This window comes from Amphiprion ocellaris, chromosome 9, assembly GCF_022539595.1.
Source record: "Amphiprion ocellaris isolate individual 3 ecotype Okinawa chromosome 9, ASM2253959v1, whole genome shotgun sequence".
NCBI lineage: Eukaryota > Metazoa > Chordata > Actinopteri > Pomacentridae > Amphiprion > Amphiprion ocellaris.
The window spans coordinates 28,215,802-28,237,140 of record NC_072774.1 but is presented as its reverse complement, the minus strand read 5'-3'; the positions used below and the strand labels follow the sequence as shown (position 1 = coordinate 28,237,140).

Sequence of the window (21,339 nt, the reverse complement as noted above, 5' to 3'; positions counted from 1 at the left end):
GCTTAATCCCCGTGGTATCTGTTTCATAGCGAGCAGCATGACACTCACCTGAACAAATAATGACTCCAAGCAGCATGTAGCATGTGTCTGAATCAATAATTCAAACTCATACATCTTCCTTACTGGAAGGAGGAGGTGGGGGGGCAAAGGAGAACGAGTGGGAGGGAGGGGGGAAAAGGAGAAAGGAGGGAATTAAAGATGGGGAGGTGGAGGGGAAAAAAGAGATAGAGAGGAAAATGTGTCCTGGCTTCCATTATCAATCTATATGTTCCATAAAGATGAATCTAAATGTGATATGGATGTCGTCCTACGCTAGTTGAGAGGACATTTTAAGCTCACTTGCCAAGAAGGATGGAGCAGCTTTAAAATGGCGCCTTTATCACCTGGCTGGAAGCTGAAATGCATATTCAAGCAGCCTGGTTTTCCTCTCATTTCCACCAAACTGACTTGGCAGTGACTTTATTTGACCAACAGATGTATGTCTGCATCTGCATTTCCTTCCCTTTCCTTCCTCCCTGCGGTATTTATAGAACAGCTCGTCGCCCATGCCACCGTGGGAGAGGTAAATAAGATGAGTGAAGAGATGCTATCTTTTATTGTAAGCATTATGCACAACACTCCTGCTTTATGAGCTAAACGGGCCATTGTTTATCACGGGGCGTAATCGCAAAGTCAGGCAGGCAGGCAGGCAGGCAGGCCTTGACGTGGGCACGCAGCATGCTGGGATGGAGAAAAAAGAAAGAGAAAAGGAAGGCAGGAGCAGAGGAGAGAAGATGGAGGAGTCGGGGCTGGCAGAGTTGACTATCAGTGGGGGTTTTGTAAGGATGAGAGGAGGGTTTGTGTCTGTTTTTATGGGATCAGATGGAGTGCTTTGATCTTGTCCCCGCATGTCAGATCCCGTCACGATCCACCGTCTCGCCCATACATATGCATACTGCCTCTAAACAGCCAGGCACCATGCAAAACACACCAAAGGTAGGAGGTGGGGGGGAGAGAAGAGATAGAGAGAAAGAGGGAGAGAGGCTGGGTGAATGTGCTTGTGTATGCATGTGTGTGAAGGAGGGAGGAAGCAAAAGATGGAGAGACAGAAGTAAAAGAGACTTGAGGGAGGTTTGCCAATTTAAAATATTTGAAATGTTTTATAATGTGTCCTAGTAGGGAATCTAAAACAAACAACAAATAATAAATTCACTAAATTCTGCCAAGGCAACCTATTTCAGATTCAACCCAGAGTGAGAAAGTTCTGAAACTCTTGAGAGGGATTTCAGGGATGAAAAGTATAAGTCTATGGCTTCTAATTGTATGCAGTGAAGAAAAGGCCTGATATGCTTTCAAACACTCTGAATAAGTATCGCAGTTAATAGGAGGATGACGACAATGATGATATTGTCCTTTGTACATGTTCGAACATGCACACTGGAATAGTGTGTGGATCTGGATAAGCTATTTTGCTTTTACAGAGCAAACAGAACTGACAGTTAGTGGACCGTGGAGAGACATTCACTGAATTTGTGGAAAAACTATATTGGATAACAATTGCTGATGTTAATTTGAAGGTTTATTAACATCTTTTTTGACTCAACACATAGATATGAAGGACATTTGATTCATATATTGTACCACTAAACGATCACTGATATCACAATAAAGTTCTTTCCAGACATGGGAGACATAACATTGCTGGTTTTCTCAGTGTGTTAAAGCGATTTTTTCATTCAGACACCCTCAGGTCACTTTTCTGTGAATGTTCCTCACAGTTTCATTCAGATAAACCCTCCAAAGTGACAAAAAGAGACACTGTATGTAAACGATGTTTGTAATTCACGCAAGTTTGGTCAGTGCAACAAGTGATGAATAACACGGAATAATGCACTTAGAAACAAAAGACTGAACCTAAAATAACAACAAGGTTATAAAACTGCAAATAATTGACAGCCTCATGTATTTATGACTTCCAAAGCACTGAAATTGTGTCCACATGTGATGATAATAATCTAACGACCACTGCCATTAGATCCTCATTGATTCCATCTCCATGTTGGGATTAATTAATAAGCAGCCTAGTTAATAAATGCTTTGCTGGTGTGTTGTGCATACATGTGCACATCTCACTTGGTTTGGAGATGTTCGATCCCGCTGCTGTTTGTAGCTGTAGGTATTTCAAATCAAATCAAAATCAATCTATACTTTATTAATCCTGAAGGAAATTGAGGTATCCAGCAGTGCATTACACTACAATACAATAAGGCACAGTGAGGTACAAAAGGTTAGAAGATGCATAACAATATAAAATATAATATAAAAGATAAGAACAATCTGCTAAATAAAGTCCACGTCCACCATCCCTACCAGGATGGCTCTGGGGACAAAGGACTTCGTGAGTCTGTCTGTGGCGCATTTCATTATTTAATAAGCTCAGAGGAAAACAACCAGAAGCAACAAATTGAACTTCAGCTCCTTATGCATTACATACATTACATTTGCATTGATGAAGTCTCAGTAACCTGGCCTGTTTTCACTCTGTCCTCATCACAGTCGAGTATTATTTTATGGACATTCAAGTTTGTGACAGATGTGAAATCGTAGGGCAAAGCTAATGAGAAGCGTATTCTGTGATTTGGCATGCAAACTGTGTCTTTTGTGCTCTCTGTGATGTTTTTTTGACCAATATTGGTGCAGAAATGTGGAAAAAGACAACTTCCACCAAATTGCTTCTCACAACTCAAAGCATGCACGTGCCTATCTGCTGCTAAGATGTAGTTCAGACTTGTTCCATGCTGAAAGTGAGTGCAGTGATGTTAATATGTTCAGCATCATAAGATTGATGCAACGACTTTTACGGAAAAGCGAGCAGGATGCTCGTGAAGCATTTAGATGCCATTAGATTAACAGAAAAGAATGTGTGTGAAAGAGGCCAAACATAATCACATTCACATTGCTTGTGTCTTGCATTAAAAGCCAAAGAGTCAACAGATGGCTGCTTAACACTTGAGAGCAAAAAATACATTAATATACACACAAAAGGGTAAAAAAGAAACCCATTTGTCAGTTAGTAGTTATTGTTTTGCCATGACTGCTCCTTTTCTTTTTCACTTTACTGTCAAGCACTGATTAGCAAAGGCCACTGCAGGAAAAACCATCTGTAATCATGAGTGAGTTCCAGTCATTATATCTGTTTTTCTTCCTCCTGCATCACTCTGTCTGTCCTCCACCTCTTTTTTCCTTCTGATCACAAAGCAAAGACACATGATTGACACACTGGGAGATTTATTCAAAGACACAGGTGAGTCTCTTGCGTTGGGATTCAGAAAACTGCATGCTACTGCGTCTATACTGTCAGCCATTACCATATCTATACTGTGATGTGATCTTGTCATCAGTGGAGGCATATAGGGCCACTGTCACAACATCACAGGCCACATTGGCCCTAATTGTGATAGAAATCCCTCAGGAGGCGTTACTGTACCTCTTAGAGGAGCTGGAGAGAAAGGCCTGACTCATTACCACACACTCACTGTCACCCCCAAGTGGTGAGGTGGTGCTTGTTGAAGGGGATGCTGCACAGTGTGTGTTTAGAGTAAACAGGAATCCTGTGCTCTGGATACAAAAAAGGCCGGATTTGGTTTTATTAAGAGTAAAGAAAAAGATTCTGATGTTGCCTCTAACCACACAATTGAATACATCAGAAAAGTAAATATGACATTCACTGAAGTCTAAAGATTGTACTGACACTCCAGCTTGTCCTGACTGCAAGTGTGCAATTAACATACAAACATACAGAGCTGTTTTTTTTTTTTTTCTTTTTCTATAATTGACTGGATTAATTGTGCTGACTCTTTTAGACAACTACAAATTTTCTCTCTGGTTTTCCGTGTTGTGCTGGCCGGTCGTTTTTGAGAGGAAATAATCCGCCGATGCTCTCACACTGTAACACAAAGACAGAAAGAGGGAGAGAGGCCGACTCTTGCCTCAAGCCAAACTGACACAAACAGACAACTTCAAAGTGAAGACTGTTGTTTATTTGGCAAAGGGAAAACGGGGGAGAGAGGGGAAAAAAAAGAGAGAAAATTTATCTGATATGCAACTGTCAGGAGAGCATTTTCACATGCAAAATAGCGAGTGAGTGAGAGAGATTACCTAGAGGGAGGAACATGACAGCATTCACTAGGGTCAGGATGGATCATCATCTTCAGCCCCCTCCTCCTCCCTCGTCTCTCTTTCTCCCTCCATCGCTCTAACTTTATCTCTCTCGCTCTCTCTTTCCCTCCCTCCTTCCTTCCGTTTTTCCCTCCTCTCCCCTTTTCTCTCTCATCCTGTTTTCAGACTCCATCACTCTGCACTTCGACAACCCGGCAGCTTAAATCCAGAGTAAATTAGCTGAATGAAGATTAAATCATTTGGCCCTGAGCTCTCCAAGATATTGGGAGGAAGACTGAGTAAGCCTTAAATGGTGTCTGACTGGGTTCGGACCTATATATGTGTCTGAGGAGAAGCTCTTCCTTCAATGGCAGTCAATTGAAACCTGATTACAGTGGGGTGTTGGGTAAAAAATGGGTAAAAGATTAAATTTCTGGGACAACTGTTTCCTAAGTAAGGGCGCTGGCTTCGTTATTTTTCGTTTGCGTGCACAATGTTGACCGACGACAGGCTTGTTCCCGGGCTAAGATATTGAACAGGGCACCATCATCGCTCACGGTGCTTAGGAGAAATGCTTTAGAAAGCACTGTAGTCGATGTGGTCTGCGGCTACTCAAATCAGTTTCCTGGATGGTGCTAGTTTAACATTCAAATGAACAAAGACATCCATCTCCGGCCTGCTGCACAGAACAACAGTAGAAAGTCTGCCGCAAAAAGAAGAGGCGACTCTCTTAGGAGCAAGTCCAAACAGAGGGGCATTTTAAAGGGAAATAGCTACTGAGTTATATCACACTGAGACCGGCAGGAGTGTACAGCCAGCATGTCACACAAAACAACAACTAAAACCTCCATGAAGAGGCCACATGTGTCTGCAGAGTATTGTAGATGAACCTCCTCTGAGAGGAGCACTGCTGCATATGACTGCAATATAAACAACGGCACACAACAGAGATGCTGCTGCTGATTTATGTTTACCTTCAATCCCGAGAGAAAGAGGAGGAGGAGGAGGAGGAGGAGGAAGAAAGAGAGAGAGAAAAAAGATAATGAAATAAATAATAAAAGACCAGGCCCATCAGATAAGCTCCTGTTTATCCCGCTGTAGGGCAAATACAAATTGTCAATTTAATGAACACGGTGGACGTGATGAAAGCGGGGTGAAGGAGCCTCCTGCCTGACAAACAATCAGGAAATGTTATCTTAATATTGTTGCGCTGTTATTCAGCCCATAACTTAGGGGGTGGGGAGAGGCCACGAGGAGAAGGAGGTGGCATGGAGGGGAGAGGGGAGCGAGGGGGAGCAGGGAGGCACAAAGGCCAGGTCCCTCTGTGGTGGCCCTGTTATTGCCTGTTTTTATTATGAGCCATAGCTCAATAGTCCCAAACACACAAGCCTAAATGTGAGCCTGGGAAGTGTGTGCGCACACATACAAACACACCACTGTGGACACACCGCCACCACACACACACACACACACACACACACACACACACACACACACACACACACACACACACACACACACACACACACACACACACACACACACACTTAAATTATACTAAAGTCCATTTTGCAAAAGAATGAAACAACAGGACGCTGAACAAAACAACCCCAAAATGATCTCTTCCTGTGTGTACGCTGCTCTGAAGTCTTGTTTCCAGACTCAGTTAAGTTAAAAGCTTAATAGGCTTTACAGATATCGCACTATTAATCAAAATGCTTCAACCAAAAAACTGCAAATCAAGTGCTCCAAAAAGCTTCCTGTGGAAATTAGCAGCCGCTGAAAAGTACTGAGAATCTGATTTGTGTGACGTGGTTCGGTCGAAGGCATTCTTCCCAACCCCTCCACCCATCCTTTAAACGGCACTTTAAAAAGTGTCCAGATGCTTCACGGCTCAAATTTTTTTTGTAAGTCTTGAATTTAAAGCTTCGCAATCTGAGCAGCCACCAAAATTAACTATTATCTCCATATTTATATATTGCCGGCACTAAATTGCGTCGGGAAGAATTACTATCAATATGAATATCTGCAACAATAACTCAGCCGCAGTGCTGAGGACAGGATGCTCTTTATCAGGCTTCTGATAGGCCTTAAATACAGCACAAGGCAGCCATATCAGAGCTTTTTCTCTCTAATATCAGCCCGCATTAGCACCTCGTAAATCAAATTACACTCCTAGAATTTCATTAGGCTCACCTGCCAGCGCTGCTGTGCTGCAGAAATATTTATGTTTTTATGCTGCGATTGTGTGCTCTCAGGTACACAAAAGGGAAGGAAGAGGGGGGAGCTGAAAGAGGAAAAAAAATGGGTGATAAACCTAATTATCTTTTAAGGATACAGAGAAAATGTGTCATAAATTGTGGCGATCCTGAGGAGAGCTGGCGTTTTCGAAGCCTGTGGGGCTGAGAGTTGGGGGACAAGTGTGCTCTGCTGTTTACCATCTTTAACTGGGGCTAGACTCCCACAATCCAATTAGCAGCTTCCCCAAATTCGCTCTAAACAGAAATCAAACAGGATGATGTACGACGCCGATCAGCGGGCCCTCAACAACAAGCTAATCTGATAAAGCCGAAGCAAGACTGCTAATAGTGCAAATACTTGTTCAAACTGGATCCAAAATGTTATGATAGGAGTCTGTCTTTATTATTTAATTACCTCAAAAGAATTTCACATTTCCATTTGTTTATATGGTGTTGCTGTTTGTTAGATTGTATTATCCGCGGCATAAAAAATATCTGGTAGCGTTTGCTGAGCTCAGGCTGGGAGGGAGGCGAGGAGTTGGCCGTGGGAAGGAACGCTGACATTCCCTGTTCCATTTTCTTTCCCATCTGGAGCGGCTGGGGTCTGGATGGTGGGGTGTCTGGATATGGATTTTGATTAGACACAAAGGGAAATGACTGAGCCAGTGACCGTAACGACAGCCACTTAATAAAAGGTACAGTCTATACATCAAAGAGCATCTAGCTGTAAATCATTCGGCCCTGTAACGACTTGCATCCCTGTCCCATTACCGAGCCCCTAACAGGCCACTCATATTTACTCTCCGGGCCCCAATATCATTTTAGAATAATGAGCTTTGTCCCTTATCTAATTAACAGGGCTGAGGTTCATTTGGTTTTTTTTTTGTTTTTTTTGTTTCCCCTCTTCTCTTGCCCTCACTGAAATTAGGAAACCGGCATAGCGGCTTAACTAACAAATATTTACTGATTTGCTCCAGTAAAAGTTATACACAGATACAGCTGTTGTGACTATTGTTGTATGTTTTGTGTAATTGCTGTATGTTGCAACCGGAGGGTGCTTATCCAAGATTGTGTGTGTGCGTGTGTGTTTGGTGGGGGGTTGTGCTCCAGTGGGCAGAAGTAAAAGACCAGGTCCATTCTCCCTCTTATTACTGGAATTGTAATTCAATGATCACCTTAGATCACACGCGTGCCATAAATCAGATAGGCTTGACAGAGGATGAAAAATTGTATTAATAATGTGAAACTTATTATACAGTCCCAAATGCTCCCTTGATAAATGACATTGTTTGGGCCTGACAATGATTGCATTTAAAACATTATTTCTGTTTTTCTGCTGGTGTGTATGTGAGGGTGTGCATACCGCTGGACACAGCAGCCGGGGTTTCGCCGGGTGGGGAAGACAGAGGTGGGGTTCCCGAGCTTCATAAAATATTCAAGATGTTTCCCACCGTTCTCTCTTGAGTCAGTGGGCAGGAGATGGCCGCAGCAGCGAGGGTATAAAATCTGTGTGTTGTTGTGTGTGTGTGTGTGTGTGTGTGTGTGTGTGTGTGTGTGTGTGTGGCCGGCAGAAGCGAAATGGCTGGTGGCTCACCGCAGCGCAAACACCCAGACCACAGAAAGGAGCTGTGCACATCTTCAAGTCATAAAGCGGCGCGCTCGCACTATTATTACGACACATCCAAGTCAGACTTTAGCAAATGTGAGGAACTGCACAAAGGAGCCGCACTGGCTAATCATTTATGAACGAGCCGACTATAGCCTTGCTTTTTTTCTATTTCAAATAAGTCATTTGGATGAGTTTATTTTTCTTCATAACTCAATTTATACAAGAATGCTAATATAAGAAAAGCCAAGTCTAGACTTGGTTTGAGCAAGTGCCAGCAGAGACATAAAACTCCTTAAAGAAAAAAAAAAGAAAGTGGAAAAAAGCCAAAAAGGGTGTCTGCAGAATTTCTTTCTTTCTTTACCGCATCATATCAGAACAAGCTGAACAAACTGGACTGGGCAGGACTGAACTACAGACCAACACTTTATTTTTGGTACGGTATTTTGGTAATATCTTATTGTCTTATTTTCCATTTGGATGAGTAATGAGTGATGTGTGTCTATGGATAAGATTGAGACAACAACTCCAACCTGGCTGCCAGTGCAGCTGTGAACATCACATCAAAACCAACTGGAGGAAAATGTCACCTTTAAATATGTTTTCACTGTTTCTCTGTGTTCTAGTAACAACCAAGAGATGGGCCTTAGAGACTAACATCCAGTAGTCAGTATGGCAGTAGTCAAAAACAAAGTATCAGGCATCATAACAAATAGGAGTTACTGTCCAATATGAATTATTGACAAATGCACTAGAAACACCAGCACAGGGCAAACATCCGTGTCTTTTTCTATGTCTGACAGCAAACTGGAAAAACTTGTTTTCAAAGTGGCGTTTAAGCTCTGTTAGCTCACACATAACCGAGAGGAACATTTGACAAATTATGTTGGAATTATGCTATGAGGAGCTTGACAGGGACCTGTTATAGCACTAAAAAAGGAGGAATAACTATTGCATTGGTACTCATTTATTGACATTCCAAATTAGCAGATAAATAATACTTTGGAAACCGATTCACCTCAAAAATGAAGTACCTGGAAAACTGGACAAATGTGACTCTCTCCATCAGGATTACACACAATTGCTAAAGATCTGAAATAACTTATTATACCTGGATAAACGTAATTATTGAAACATTATTTAGTTGAAAGTGGTCGTATCACAATTTCCTCAAGTCAAGGCAACTAATGCACTCAAATGTTTTGCAAGAGGCCAACGGCTGCATCTCTAAGAAGTGCTTGGGGCTTGAACTGTGCCATGTACAACTACCTGTTACTCCTATTGACTCCATAAAAGCTGGTATCATGCAGCTCCGGGTTTAAGGAAAGTCTAATTAAGTTCCCTGACAGTTGGAGTCGGATCCCCGTACAGGGACACTGAGACCCCCAGACTCTCCCTGCAGACTTAGCTTCACCCTGGCCAGCCCAGTCCATGTCCTCTACTGTACTCTATGTACGACAACATAAGCCCCCCGTATACTAGTGATCTTATTATCCCCCCCACCTCCACCTCACTCTCCCTCCTCTTCTCCTCCTCCTCATCTCTGCAAATGACCATGATGGGAGGCCATTCATCTCACTCCTTCGGCCACCACAATGAAATAAATCAAGAATTTCCCCCCCAAATATAACAATATTTGTATTTGGGGTGGGGCAGGCGTAATTGATGACTGTGGCCATGCTAATTAAAAACGGCGGAGGTTTCATTAATCTTGGTCATTGGGCAGGGGGGATAGTAGTGGAGCTGCTATAACATTGGCTGGACAAGGGGGACAGGGCCGCCTCCATCGTCCTCATCGCTCAGGTGATTTGGGCCATTGTCGAGTATATTAGCACAGCGAGGTTAATGTGAAACGGCCATTAATAATCACAACAAAAGTCTATACAAACTCAGTTTCTCTGTGTCTGGCCTCCGACAGCAACGCAGCCAAAAAGGACAATAAAGTGAGCGATCACATATGTTTACTGCCATGTCCTGATTGGAAAAGTTAACCGTTTTTCTGACTTTGCTTTATGGGAACTTTTTTTTTTCTTCTGTTCCCTGACACACACAAACACTGTCGCATGCTGCCTCTGAGAATTAATTACCAAGACCCAACTTTCGCTGCTTTGCGTACGCCTGTGTAGTCAAAATATTTGGGGTGGTTTTATATGAAGACTAGAACACAATTAACACAAATTTCAGGGACTCTGCCCTGACCAGTGGGGCAGAACCACACAGACCGGCAACAAACCAAATACTTAAAAAGAGGCAACAAATAGGCCACATCTGAGTGGCTGCTTCACGGTAAAGACGTAACCAGGCACTGGAGTTGATAAAATAGAATCATATCGTTACCGTAGTGCCATTACAGTGTAGACAATTTACTAAGTAGCACCTATGAACGGCGCAGATGGATATCATCATCACTCCGTAATGGCTCCTACAAGTTAATTCACAACTTTAGCTTCTCCGCCACGCCGCCGCCACAGAATAATGGCTAGCCTGCATCTGGTAGAGGCAGTGTAGGGCAGCGTATGAAGCATAGAGCGAAACCGAGAGAGAGACAAAGAAAAAGAGAGAGAATTAAACAGAGAGAGAGAGCGATGGGTGGGGTGGAAGCAGTAGCATATGGTGCCACGCTACCATAAACAAGCTTTATGAAAAGACCGGGGACGTTTATTTAATCATGGAATACCTGAGGAATCGCAATGAGACACACATTGTCCCATTATTGTTAGCCCATAAATTTAACTGCTTTACCAGAACGACAAGGAACCTGATACAGCCGCTGAAGACAACGCAGGGAAGCAGGTGAATTCATGTATGTGTGTGTTTGTGAGGTACACGGCATCGCAGCTACGGCAAAGAGTGTGTGTGGTGTTACAGATGAAGAGCCATAACTGCTACACTCTGGTATCTGTGTATCTGCAAACCCAGAGAACAATACACTCCGGGAAGTATCTACAAATACAGATGTGTTCTCTCTTTGTTCCGAGTGTGCTATATTACTCCATTCTAATTCCATTCTCTAATTTTATTCCTCTAGCAGTCTCTCTCCACATACAAACATTTATATGTTGTATATTTTACCTGTCATCAGCCTCATTCTCTGGGAAGCAGTCTCTCACAACCAATGTAAGAATTAAAACATTCATTAGTGCTTTAACCTCCCAGGTCAGACAAAAACATTTCAGAAAATAACAAGGTGGGTCTAAAGGCCCCCCGAGGAAATGCATTTTCTCATTTGTATTGAACCGAAGCAGCGGTGAACATACAAGCAAAGCTCTGCGCCGCACTGCGGACACCTCACAACCGACATGTGAAGACATATGCACAAATATGACCGTGCTTACCAAACAAATGGGCTTGCACGTAGGAGCACAGTGCACACAAATGGACTGCGTATGCAATTGTGTCTATGAGCATACTTGCACACACACGTGCACGGAGCGCTGGGTCAGGGGGACAGCGGTAGCTCAGAGCCAGCTGTGACCTGCCGGTCCAGGTGCTCAGGAAAACCGCTGTTAACGGCCACGATTGATGATCTAATCAAACTGTCACCACGGCGACCCGCTGCAGGGGGAGGGGAGGTTGGGGTGGTGTCGTGTGTGTGTGTGGTGGTGGGGGGGAGTGAGTGGGGTGAGAGCAGGTGGGGTGGGGGGGTATCCAGGAGGCCTTGTGCATGCTTACCGTTAGCCTAAATTGAGAGTGACAGTCTCAATAGTGAAAAGGCCTCTTTTTTCCCTCTCTAAGTAATGGAGGAAACAACTAGAGCGGTCTTCCGGAGGATGTCACATAATCAAGGGAGACGCCCCCCCCTCCCAAAACACCCCAACTCGTCCACCCCCGCCTTCTATAACGTCTCAGCTCAAGGAGAGTGTATGTGTGGGGGGGTCGAGACTTTGAACATAGGGATGATGATGTGGTACAGTGAGGGGCAAACAGCCCACACAAAGCCAATTATGACCGTTTAACAGGTAGACCTGACTGTCCGCCTCGAGGACCCGCGGTGGAAAACATTCTGATCTACTCGACCATAAGGTAACGTTGTTATTGTTGATTTAGTGACTTTACATGAGCTTTACAAAAACTGTTTTTACATTTCCTATATACAATGGCATCCATTTAAATATTGTGCCATGAACAGAGACTCAATATTTTGCTGAGGACTCCTTGGAGGCCCCTAGAGGTCCCCTACAGCCTGCTCAACATTTTCCAGTGCATGGATCCCAGACCCCCTCCATGGAAACTGCTGTCCTAAATTACAGTGAATTTGCCTTACAAGATGTCCAACAAACAAAACTATATACACACAACTCATACAGGCACACCGGATACCAGACGATGCAAAAATGCATGAAGTCCATTGCATGCTTAGCTGTTGATTCATGCAGTAAACCATGACAGGTGGTGGTTTATATTACTTATTGTTAGAGCACTTTTCCTTGAGCATGTACTAGGGGGTTTCTTCTAAAATGAGGAACAGTTCAATTCTGCAATCATTTACTTCACTTTAAATGATCCCAAATTAGAGAAAGCAGTCAAACATTAATACACAGTTTTTTCTACATCCATCACATATTTAATAAACTTCATTTGTATGTGACAAAACAATACTTACGGGGTTTTAAAGATTTTACACTTAGAAACATTACCTGCGGCCTAAAGTGCAAGTGTTCTTCAGGGTTTAGAACATCTTAAAAAATAGCAGAAAGAGAAAAAAAATGCATAATTGTAAAACAAAACATAGCATTTAAATGTGCATGACAATCCCTGCTGAAAACAGTTCCCCAGTATATTAGCATCACTGTGTCACCAGATGGGAAAACATGATAATATTTCTCTAGTCAACATAAAAATAAAATGAATTAAGCTGTTCCATATTTAGCTGAAAAGACAAAAGTTCAGGAAGTTGTCCACCTTAATAGTGGCCTTGTTGATCGCTGCCTGTTCTGTGTGTGTGTTAATCACCTTCCCCAGGATATATCCACGACTGCCGCTTGCCCATCCAGCTCGCATTAATTTAATCGCTGCTCAGCTAATTCATTGATTAATTGGTTCATTAGTGATGCCTGGCAACATCCATTTCTGCTATGACAGTCTGATGTTTCAATAGAGAAGAAAAACAGGCTGGCAGCAGCCCAGTTTTTCCACTGTCCCACTGTGCATAATGTCCAACCACTGTCAACAGTTAGCCGCACAATTGTGTCACTGTATAACTGCCTGGTTTTGTGCCACAGGATGTGAAATGAATACGAAGGTGAACTGTGCACATTCTCTGTTCTTGTCTGGTTGAGTAATGTCATTTGGGCTTCAGCGGTGGGTGACATCATTCTTTGGAGAAGAAAAACTTCAAAAGCTGGAGGGACGGTTGGAGCTGCACTACCCAGATGAGGTAGACGCTGTTATGAGAAGATGAACAACTGCTGCGGATTTATTCCAAAAGTCAAGGTCATGCTGCTGTGACATGACAAGTGGCTTCCAACTCTGGGACGAGCTGTCGACTGTTAACTAACATTATTATTAGTAATAGGAGCCGATAGGACCCCGCTGCTCCCTGCAACAAGGAGCTGGATGTTAGAGTGACCAACAACAACACACAGCCTCAATACGAGAGCTGATGTAACATCACTGGCACAAATGAGATGACCATAAAATGGCTAAAGTGCACATGACCTCTGACCTCTCTACTCGGAGACGCAGGCTCAGATTTATAATTGGCATTTTGTCACAGTTGTAGCTCCCAAGCAGTGGTGGCACTGTGCTTTAACTAATGATGAGTAAGACCACAGGGGTGGAGATTTTAGCATTAAAGTGTGTCAGCTTTTCAGAGAAGCAACATGCCTTCCTCACACCCCCTACCCACAAACACACACACACACGCTCACAATTCTGCACCATATGCCCATGACAAGTGCATAAAAATCGTTCCCAAGCGATAGCACAGGCCAACCCATAAAAACTTAATGCACCTAATTTTCCAGTAATCAAACTTTTATAGACTGCGATGGCTTTTAAACTAACAAATTTTAATTATCGCTTAATTTTAACAGCAATATTAACGCGATCCCTCATTCTGCGAGTGTTCATTCTCCATGAAATATTGAGTAGGGTAAACAGGGAGGCGCTGTCCGCTGGCTCCTGTTCAAACAAGCAGCCAGCAAACACAAAGGTGAGCTAGGGGTCGCTAAGGCCTTGCCAGTACCACGCCGGGACAACGAGGGCAGCATAGACCTCTGGGAAATGGAGCTTCGTGAGTGCAAGCACACAAAATCAGTTTGCTGATGTTACACCAAGATTACTACACAGAGTCGATCACTGCCATAATGTTGTAATTCTGCTTGAAAACCAGACTACACTTTCTATTACGCTGTTTCTTGTAATAAAACAAGAACAACAGATTTGTTTTGTGAGGGGATTTAAGGATATTTAAATATCCTTGCCTACGTTTAAGTGAAAATTTTGTTGCTGCATTTTTCATGCTTCTTTGTGCTGCTATCACGTCCCTACTTACAGTACTAGCAGCACAGGATGTTATTGACTGCTGCCCTTGGGTGGCTGAAAACTAGGCCTTACCACCCAACACCAAGCCAGAGAGACAAAGTGCTGACACAGGCAGATAAGGGAAGGAAGAAAGAGAAAGATTAAAGAGCAGATTCATTATCAATAATTAAGGGAAAGGATTTATTCTAATGAATTAGTGGTTGTCTTTATCTACTCTTTATCTCCCCATCACACTGCTAACTCTCTTTTTCTGCCTCACACATACAAGCTGCACACACACTGGCTTGCGTTTTTTTTCTGTGTGACTTGACCCCTGCCTGCTCCGTGTGGTCCATATTGCCACCATGCTGGCTCCAGGCAGGGCTCTTCCGCCCCCGCTCCCCCCGTCCAGCCTGGACGATCCCGGCCCTCTGTGCCGGGGCAATATGGCCGCGCTGCACGGCATGCTGGGACGCGGCCGCAAGCCCAGAGCCCGGCGCTGCAAAGCCAGATGCCCGCTCAGCCGAGCTCGGCCCCTGGCACAGCAACGCGACCGGCTGCAGCAACGTATATATATCAATTCTGTCACGTGCAGAAATAAATGTGGTGCATGATGTAAACCAAGAATGCTATTTTACTAATAGGTCTGCTTATTATTTAAAACTCAAAATAGGATATGATCACATCACTGCTGCTTTTTTGTTTTTATTATCTGATACAAGATGCATAACATTCTCAGGAGAACACCGACTACAAATGACAAGAACAGGCAAATATAGAGACACAAATTAAGATTCAAAACATTTACATAAACTGCATCTATTTACTATTGGCAGCTTTCAGAAACAGTCACTCTCCACACACTTCTCACTGCAGTCATGTAATAACAGATGCTCTGAATATTCCTGTCTTCATTTTGTGAGTCATCACACCTGCGCTGCATGCATCATGCTAGCTATTTCTGGATCTGTGTCCATGCCTTTTTCACCTGGTTTTCTGTTTTCTTCCAAGGGATTTTTAGCAGCCGCTTACTTGGCTCACTCATACAGTAAAGCTGTAAAAAAGAAAAGCTCCAAAACACTGAAAACATTCTCTCCAGCTGTTTGTATCATGCCTTGCCCCCCACGCCCCCTCTCCTCCTACTTAAATAAATATATCTTTCTTCTGGGTTGTCAGCACTCCTGCTTCAAGAGTGATGAGTGTATTAGTTCAAGGAGTTTATTATTACGAGCATGAAAATGGCAGGCGTTTTAACAATTACCTAGGAAAACAGGTATGTGAGACAGGTCAGTTGTCTTTTGGCGCCCTGTTTTTAAAGAACTAATTACAAGCAATTGAGTCAAGGTCGCTGCCGTCAGTCACACTCTCAGGCCACTCCCTTGTTACTGAAGTGTTGGTTTAGGTGTCTGCAGACCTCGTGTAACAGCAGCGAACGCACACACACACAAACTGAGTTTCAAATGCAAAACTATAACGACAACAAACATTAAAGTGGTGAAATAAAAATCAAAACTATGTGGTGAAATTTGTTGAACAGGAGAGAATAAATTGGACAGTAAAACCAACACACACATGCACACAAAGAATTTCACATAAAAAGTCAGTTATTCATATAAGTATCAGGGTTGCTACTTAAAAGAAGCAATGTTCATTATTCATTACCGACTTCAAATGTGATGTTATTCATCCTCAGAGGCTGTATTTCTTTGTTGTATTAGTTAACACCACACATCCAAAACTGATGACTGTAACCTCTCCGTATTTTATCCTCCTCGTAGAATTCTGATAACGCTATTGTTCTCTTGTGAATGAGCAGGAACGAGCATTTTTTGATGTGCGATGCTCAATCAAAATCAATAAAATCAAACTAGTGTAGACACTTGTACAGATTCTGGAGACTTTGCAATCATTTGTCCCACTAGACTGGCTCGGGCCCTGCATCCATTAACTGAATAAGGGGAGATTATGTATTCAGATGAAAATGCACTGAGGAATAGGGATAATTCAACTCCGTATGATATTACAAGTGGGTGGTAACAAAAGAAACAACTTCTTGTTATGATTCTGAGCTGGAATGCAGAATTTTACAATAACAACCTTTTGAGATCGCTGCAGGGAACCACAGACGCCACACAGCCAGGTTATTGTAAACTTGTGACGACATGTGGTCCTCATAAGTGTACTTCGATGAGAAAGCACATACATGCAGGCAGATAAAAGGACAAAAAGCCCTCATCTCCGCTCAGTGCCTGCAGTGAGGAGTGGTGGTGTGACTGAAACGAAGACCTAGTTGTGTCACTTTCTAACAGTTCAGCTCTATCTCTCTCTCCCTCTTTCTCTCTCTCTCTCTCACCCAGAACCTGTCAGATAGTCGGGAGTCTGTCATCTCACCCTTCCTCCCCTCCGATTCATCTTCCTCTTTTTCCCCGCTGGGGTTAGAACAATATAAGGGGCTAATATTAGCCTTTTATTTAAAGTCAGGTCTGACCAGTGCTAGCCATCACTGCCTACTACACTCACACGCAGGAAGACGGTGTAATGAGTGTGGCCTGATTACATACAGGTATAGACAAAAAATGTTGTTTTCTCATCTGAAAATAATCGTGTCTGAATACTTGAGTTTAACATGGCATTCATGTCGGGTTTCTATGTGTGCTTCTGTTAACGTCAAACCTAAAACACAAACACGGCAAGAAAATTTGCAGGTTTGCGACTGAAGGGAAGTGATGTATTCAGCTTGGAAGAACTTTTTCACACAGTAATGCTTACTGCCACTTTTATCTGTCTTTCATATACATTTTTTGTAGTATAATTTAGGAAATTATGAAAAGTCCACCGCACTATACTGAAGTACATTTCTTCTTAGGAAAGGTAAGACAGTCTACAATGACACCAAAGACTGTCAGTCTTTTAGAATCCATATGAGTCCTCCTCACAGCTACAAAATAACTCGGTGTTTGAGCTTCCAGACGGACTCGGCTAAACGGAGCCGGGTATAACCTACGGCTAGTCAGGTCTTTTCCTCCTCCTGGTCCTCCTCCTCTCTTCCTTTGACTAACAGATCTCCCCAGTGTTCTAAAAATACCTGGTGAACAAGGCCGTAGAGATGGTGATGAAACTGCCTCTCTGACACTGTCCCACTGCAATCCATCTCTCCACCGCCTGCCAGCCAGCATATGTTTGCAATTGGCTCCCCGCAACAACCCCCATTGCCTCTCACCCCCCCATCACTGGTCCCCAGTTGCTGGTTCAGATACTCCCCTTTCACACACACACACACACACACACACACACACAGACACACACACACACTCAGGCACACAATTCCCCATCCTTTCCCTCCCTCTGTCTCTCTTTCTCCCTCAGCTACCGTCCTAGTCTCCAGGTCTGGGCTTTCAAAACCAGTGCAGTTATCAATCACTGAGGCAGCACTGTCAAGTCGGACCAAACCACTCATACACACTCACGCACACAGACACACAACACACACTTCCTCTCTTTCTCCATTTCTTCCGTTTCTCCCTTTCATCTCCCCTCTCTGCCTATCTCTTTGTCATCCCGTCTCTCTCCCTCTATCTCCTCCTTCTCCCTCTTCCGTCCTCTGCCTCCTCTCTTACACTTGCCCAAATTTGTTCCACTTAATAAGCCCTCCCCAATGACCTTGTGCTAATTAAGCTGCACTGTGTTGGAAATATGATGGTTAATTAATGATGAGATAAATTCTGTCTGCAGGACTGTCAGAAAAATGATGACACCGTGTTTTACAGGTTTAAATAGAACAAACCTTGTGGCTGTCCTCCCTCTAAGTGCACATGCAGGCGACTGTGTGTGTGTGTGTGTGTGTGTGTGTGTGTGTGTGTGTGTGTGTGTGTGTGTGTGTGTGTGTGTGTGTCTGCACATATTCAAACGCAAGTGAAAGACTACAGGACAAACAATGGAAGAAAAAAAGATGAAGGAATGATCTTTTGATGGTGGTTTGAAGGAGCAGAAGCATTTGTTTGTGCTTGTCCATAAACATCGTGTTAGTATGTACATGCTTACCTGCAGGGACTTACATTGCTTCTATGTGTGTGTGTGATATGATGTTGTGTGGCATTATGCTGGCCTGGGAGAGCAAATGATTGCGATATGTACTGGCTATAGACACAGAGCTAGTTTTATTTAAATGCATTAAACCGCCATGAAAACATATTAGTTAAAAGTAAAGTACAGTTGCGTTAAAAAATCCAAAGCATGCTCCATCCCTGGCTCATAAAAAGTATCATGCCCCTCGATAATGGAGCATTTTCACCTTCTGTTGCTCTCCCTGCGGCTTCTGTGCAGGTCTCCGAAAATGCACTAATCTACACATGTCTAGGCTTCTTGACACCCCTGTCTGAGCCTGCAAACATCCCCTGGTGGAAACTGCAGTTGGTGGGGACCAGTTGTTGCCCTTGCAAGATGGGCTTCATGGTCTAAAAACAACTACAACTCCGTGTCCGAAAACATTGCTACCGAAATGATTCACTCCTGGCTGCCTGCTCCAAGGCCTGATGGACTTGACGTTGGGGTTTGGAGTCCCCATTCGGTGACACCCAGTCAGAACCTTAACCTCAACATGGTGCTGCTGCTTCACCATGGTCGCCCTCCATATGCCTTCAGGTTTTTCTTTCTTTTTTTAAAATATGTATTAAGGTGAGATTATTGTGCTAATCTCACTTTTATTTAAGTGCAAAGGTTTACTTGCTTGAGAGTGTTTTTCATTCCTGTCTTAACACCAAAATCATTACTTTGGTCCCTTATTAAACAGGCTAAATTAGCTCAATGCAAACCTCTTCTGCTGTTGGACTTTGTCAATAATTATCCACTGAAATTAAACATCATACAATGACAAATGTTTGAGCTATATCGTCCAGCTCGAGTTGTTTTTGGCCAAACACACACTGAAATAAACACTGTCAGGTATCACACAGATCTTACAGCTACAGTCATGGCCAGCTTTGTTGATTACATAAGGAATGAGCTTCCTCAGAGTGGAAGAAATTGGCTGGTCAATTCAAATAGTTGTAATCAAAAATGCAACACATTTCCAACTAAAATTGGTGTTTTCACAAGTTTTAGCCAAAACTGGATGTCTGAGATTAGCTGTGTCACTAAATTAAAAAGGATCTGTTAGTCTGGTGGACAAAAAAACTAAATTGTGAGTTGTGCCATCATTATTGCAGTGGCAGAAAACTCCAGAGTAAAATCATAAATGTTTGGCTTCATCAGTCTAGATGTAAAACCATTGCCCCCACAAGATTTTCTTTTTAGTGTATTATTATAAATTCACAAACTTCCAATCCATAATTTCTTGGAATCAGATGAAAAACATCATACAATTAAAAACGTGAAAAACATTGAACCATAGTAAGTGTGACACTGCAGCGTCGCTTTCCCCAGTTAATAAAGCAAACATGATGATTTAATGGTGATATAAGAAAGTTTAATTGATTTCATGTAGCAGAGGCTTGTGAATTTTACTTCCTGTTACTGTTACTGCTCAGAAAATGTGGTTTGGCAGATTTGCAGGTGAAAAAAAATGTCTAGATGACTATGAATAATTTATTTTGATGGTATTTGGCTAAAGCCTAAAGAGTCTAGAGCATCTCTTGGACACAGTCATTTTCTAAAATGTTTGAGAATGAACAACTTACATAAATTCTACTGTCTAGATTTGCAAGTGAGGTACCACCGCATTAATGAAGGCTGTCTTCAACTCAGAATTTTCTATCAAGCCCACCAGTCCCTGAGGTTATGGCAGATGGCCTGGTATTATCTATGCAAGACTCTGTTTTTTCCTCTTTACTACACAATTGAAATGACAACTTTCACTTAATCTCTCAATTGTGGTCTTTTTAAAAACTTTTTTTAGCTGTTGCATGGTAAATTACATAAATAGTGAACAGAAGAGGCATCTGCTCTGTCAAAAGGAAAACTAATACTTGGCCCGTACTGCAATTTTTAGAAAAGCATAAACGCCAGCTGAAGTAGGTGCTGCTCGTCTGTCTTCTTTTTGTCTTGGTGTGTTTGAGACAACAGTCAAGTGTTGAGAGCAGCCTAGATGTTGGAATCCAAAGGTCAAAGGTTCAAGTCGCTGGTCCAAACATCAGAAGACTGTTATAGCCACAGATGTCAACATATGCAACTGTGACTATGAAGTATAATGTTTCTAAAGTATGGAGCTCTGCCAGCAATCCCAGGATAAATAAAGCTTACAAAAACAAAAAATGTGGATGAAACAGCGCGGTTGAGGATATGAGGATTTGTTTCCATCTAATCCAGATGAACAGCTGACAGTAAGAATTTAGTTGATAATGTCTGAGAGATGGAGAGGCATCTGGTCGGGATGCTTACTTCCATATCTGAAGCCACTTGTCATATCTAATACCACACGTTGTCAAAAGTATCAATTTGGTTGCAGAGTAATGAAAAAGCGGGTCTGTTTCTATTTTAGCGGCCCGCTTGACAGATTGAGAGGTGTTTAACGTCTCATTTTGGCTTGTCAGGGCTGGAGGGGGGGCAGGGGGGGGTTCGCTTCACAACTTCATCTCCTCATCTTTCTTTTCCGCACACATAGACGCACACTGACAGCAGGGCTCTGTTTCTGATAGACAGGGCCAAGCGGGAGACATTACGCATACACAGAAACACACGCACACACACACACACACACACACACACACACACACACACACACACACACACACACACACACACACACACATGCGTACACAGACAAAAATGGTAAAAGAAACATCATTCATCCTTAATTCAAGAGGGAGAGAGGAAAGTAAGATGAGGGAGGAAGCCTGATAAAGTTTGACAGAAAAAAGAGACGTAAGCAAGAGACCGAGGCAGACAGATTGAGTG

The 21,339-nt window shown here is 42.9% G+C and overlaps 1 protein-coding gene across 2 annotated transcripts in view; it reads right to left on the bottom strand.

Annotated features, from left to right (window-relative positions):
• The window catches only part of znf407 (zinc finger protein 407), a 150,994-nt gene that overhangs the window by 64,173 nt on the left and 65,482 nt on the right, over window positions 1–21,339 (bottom strand). The window lies entirely within an intron of this gene.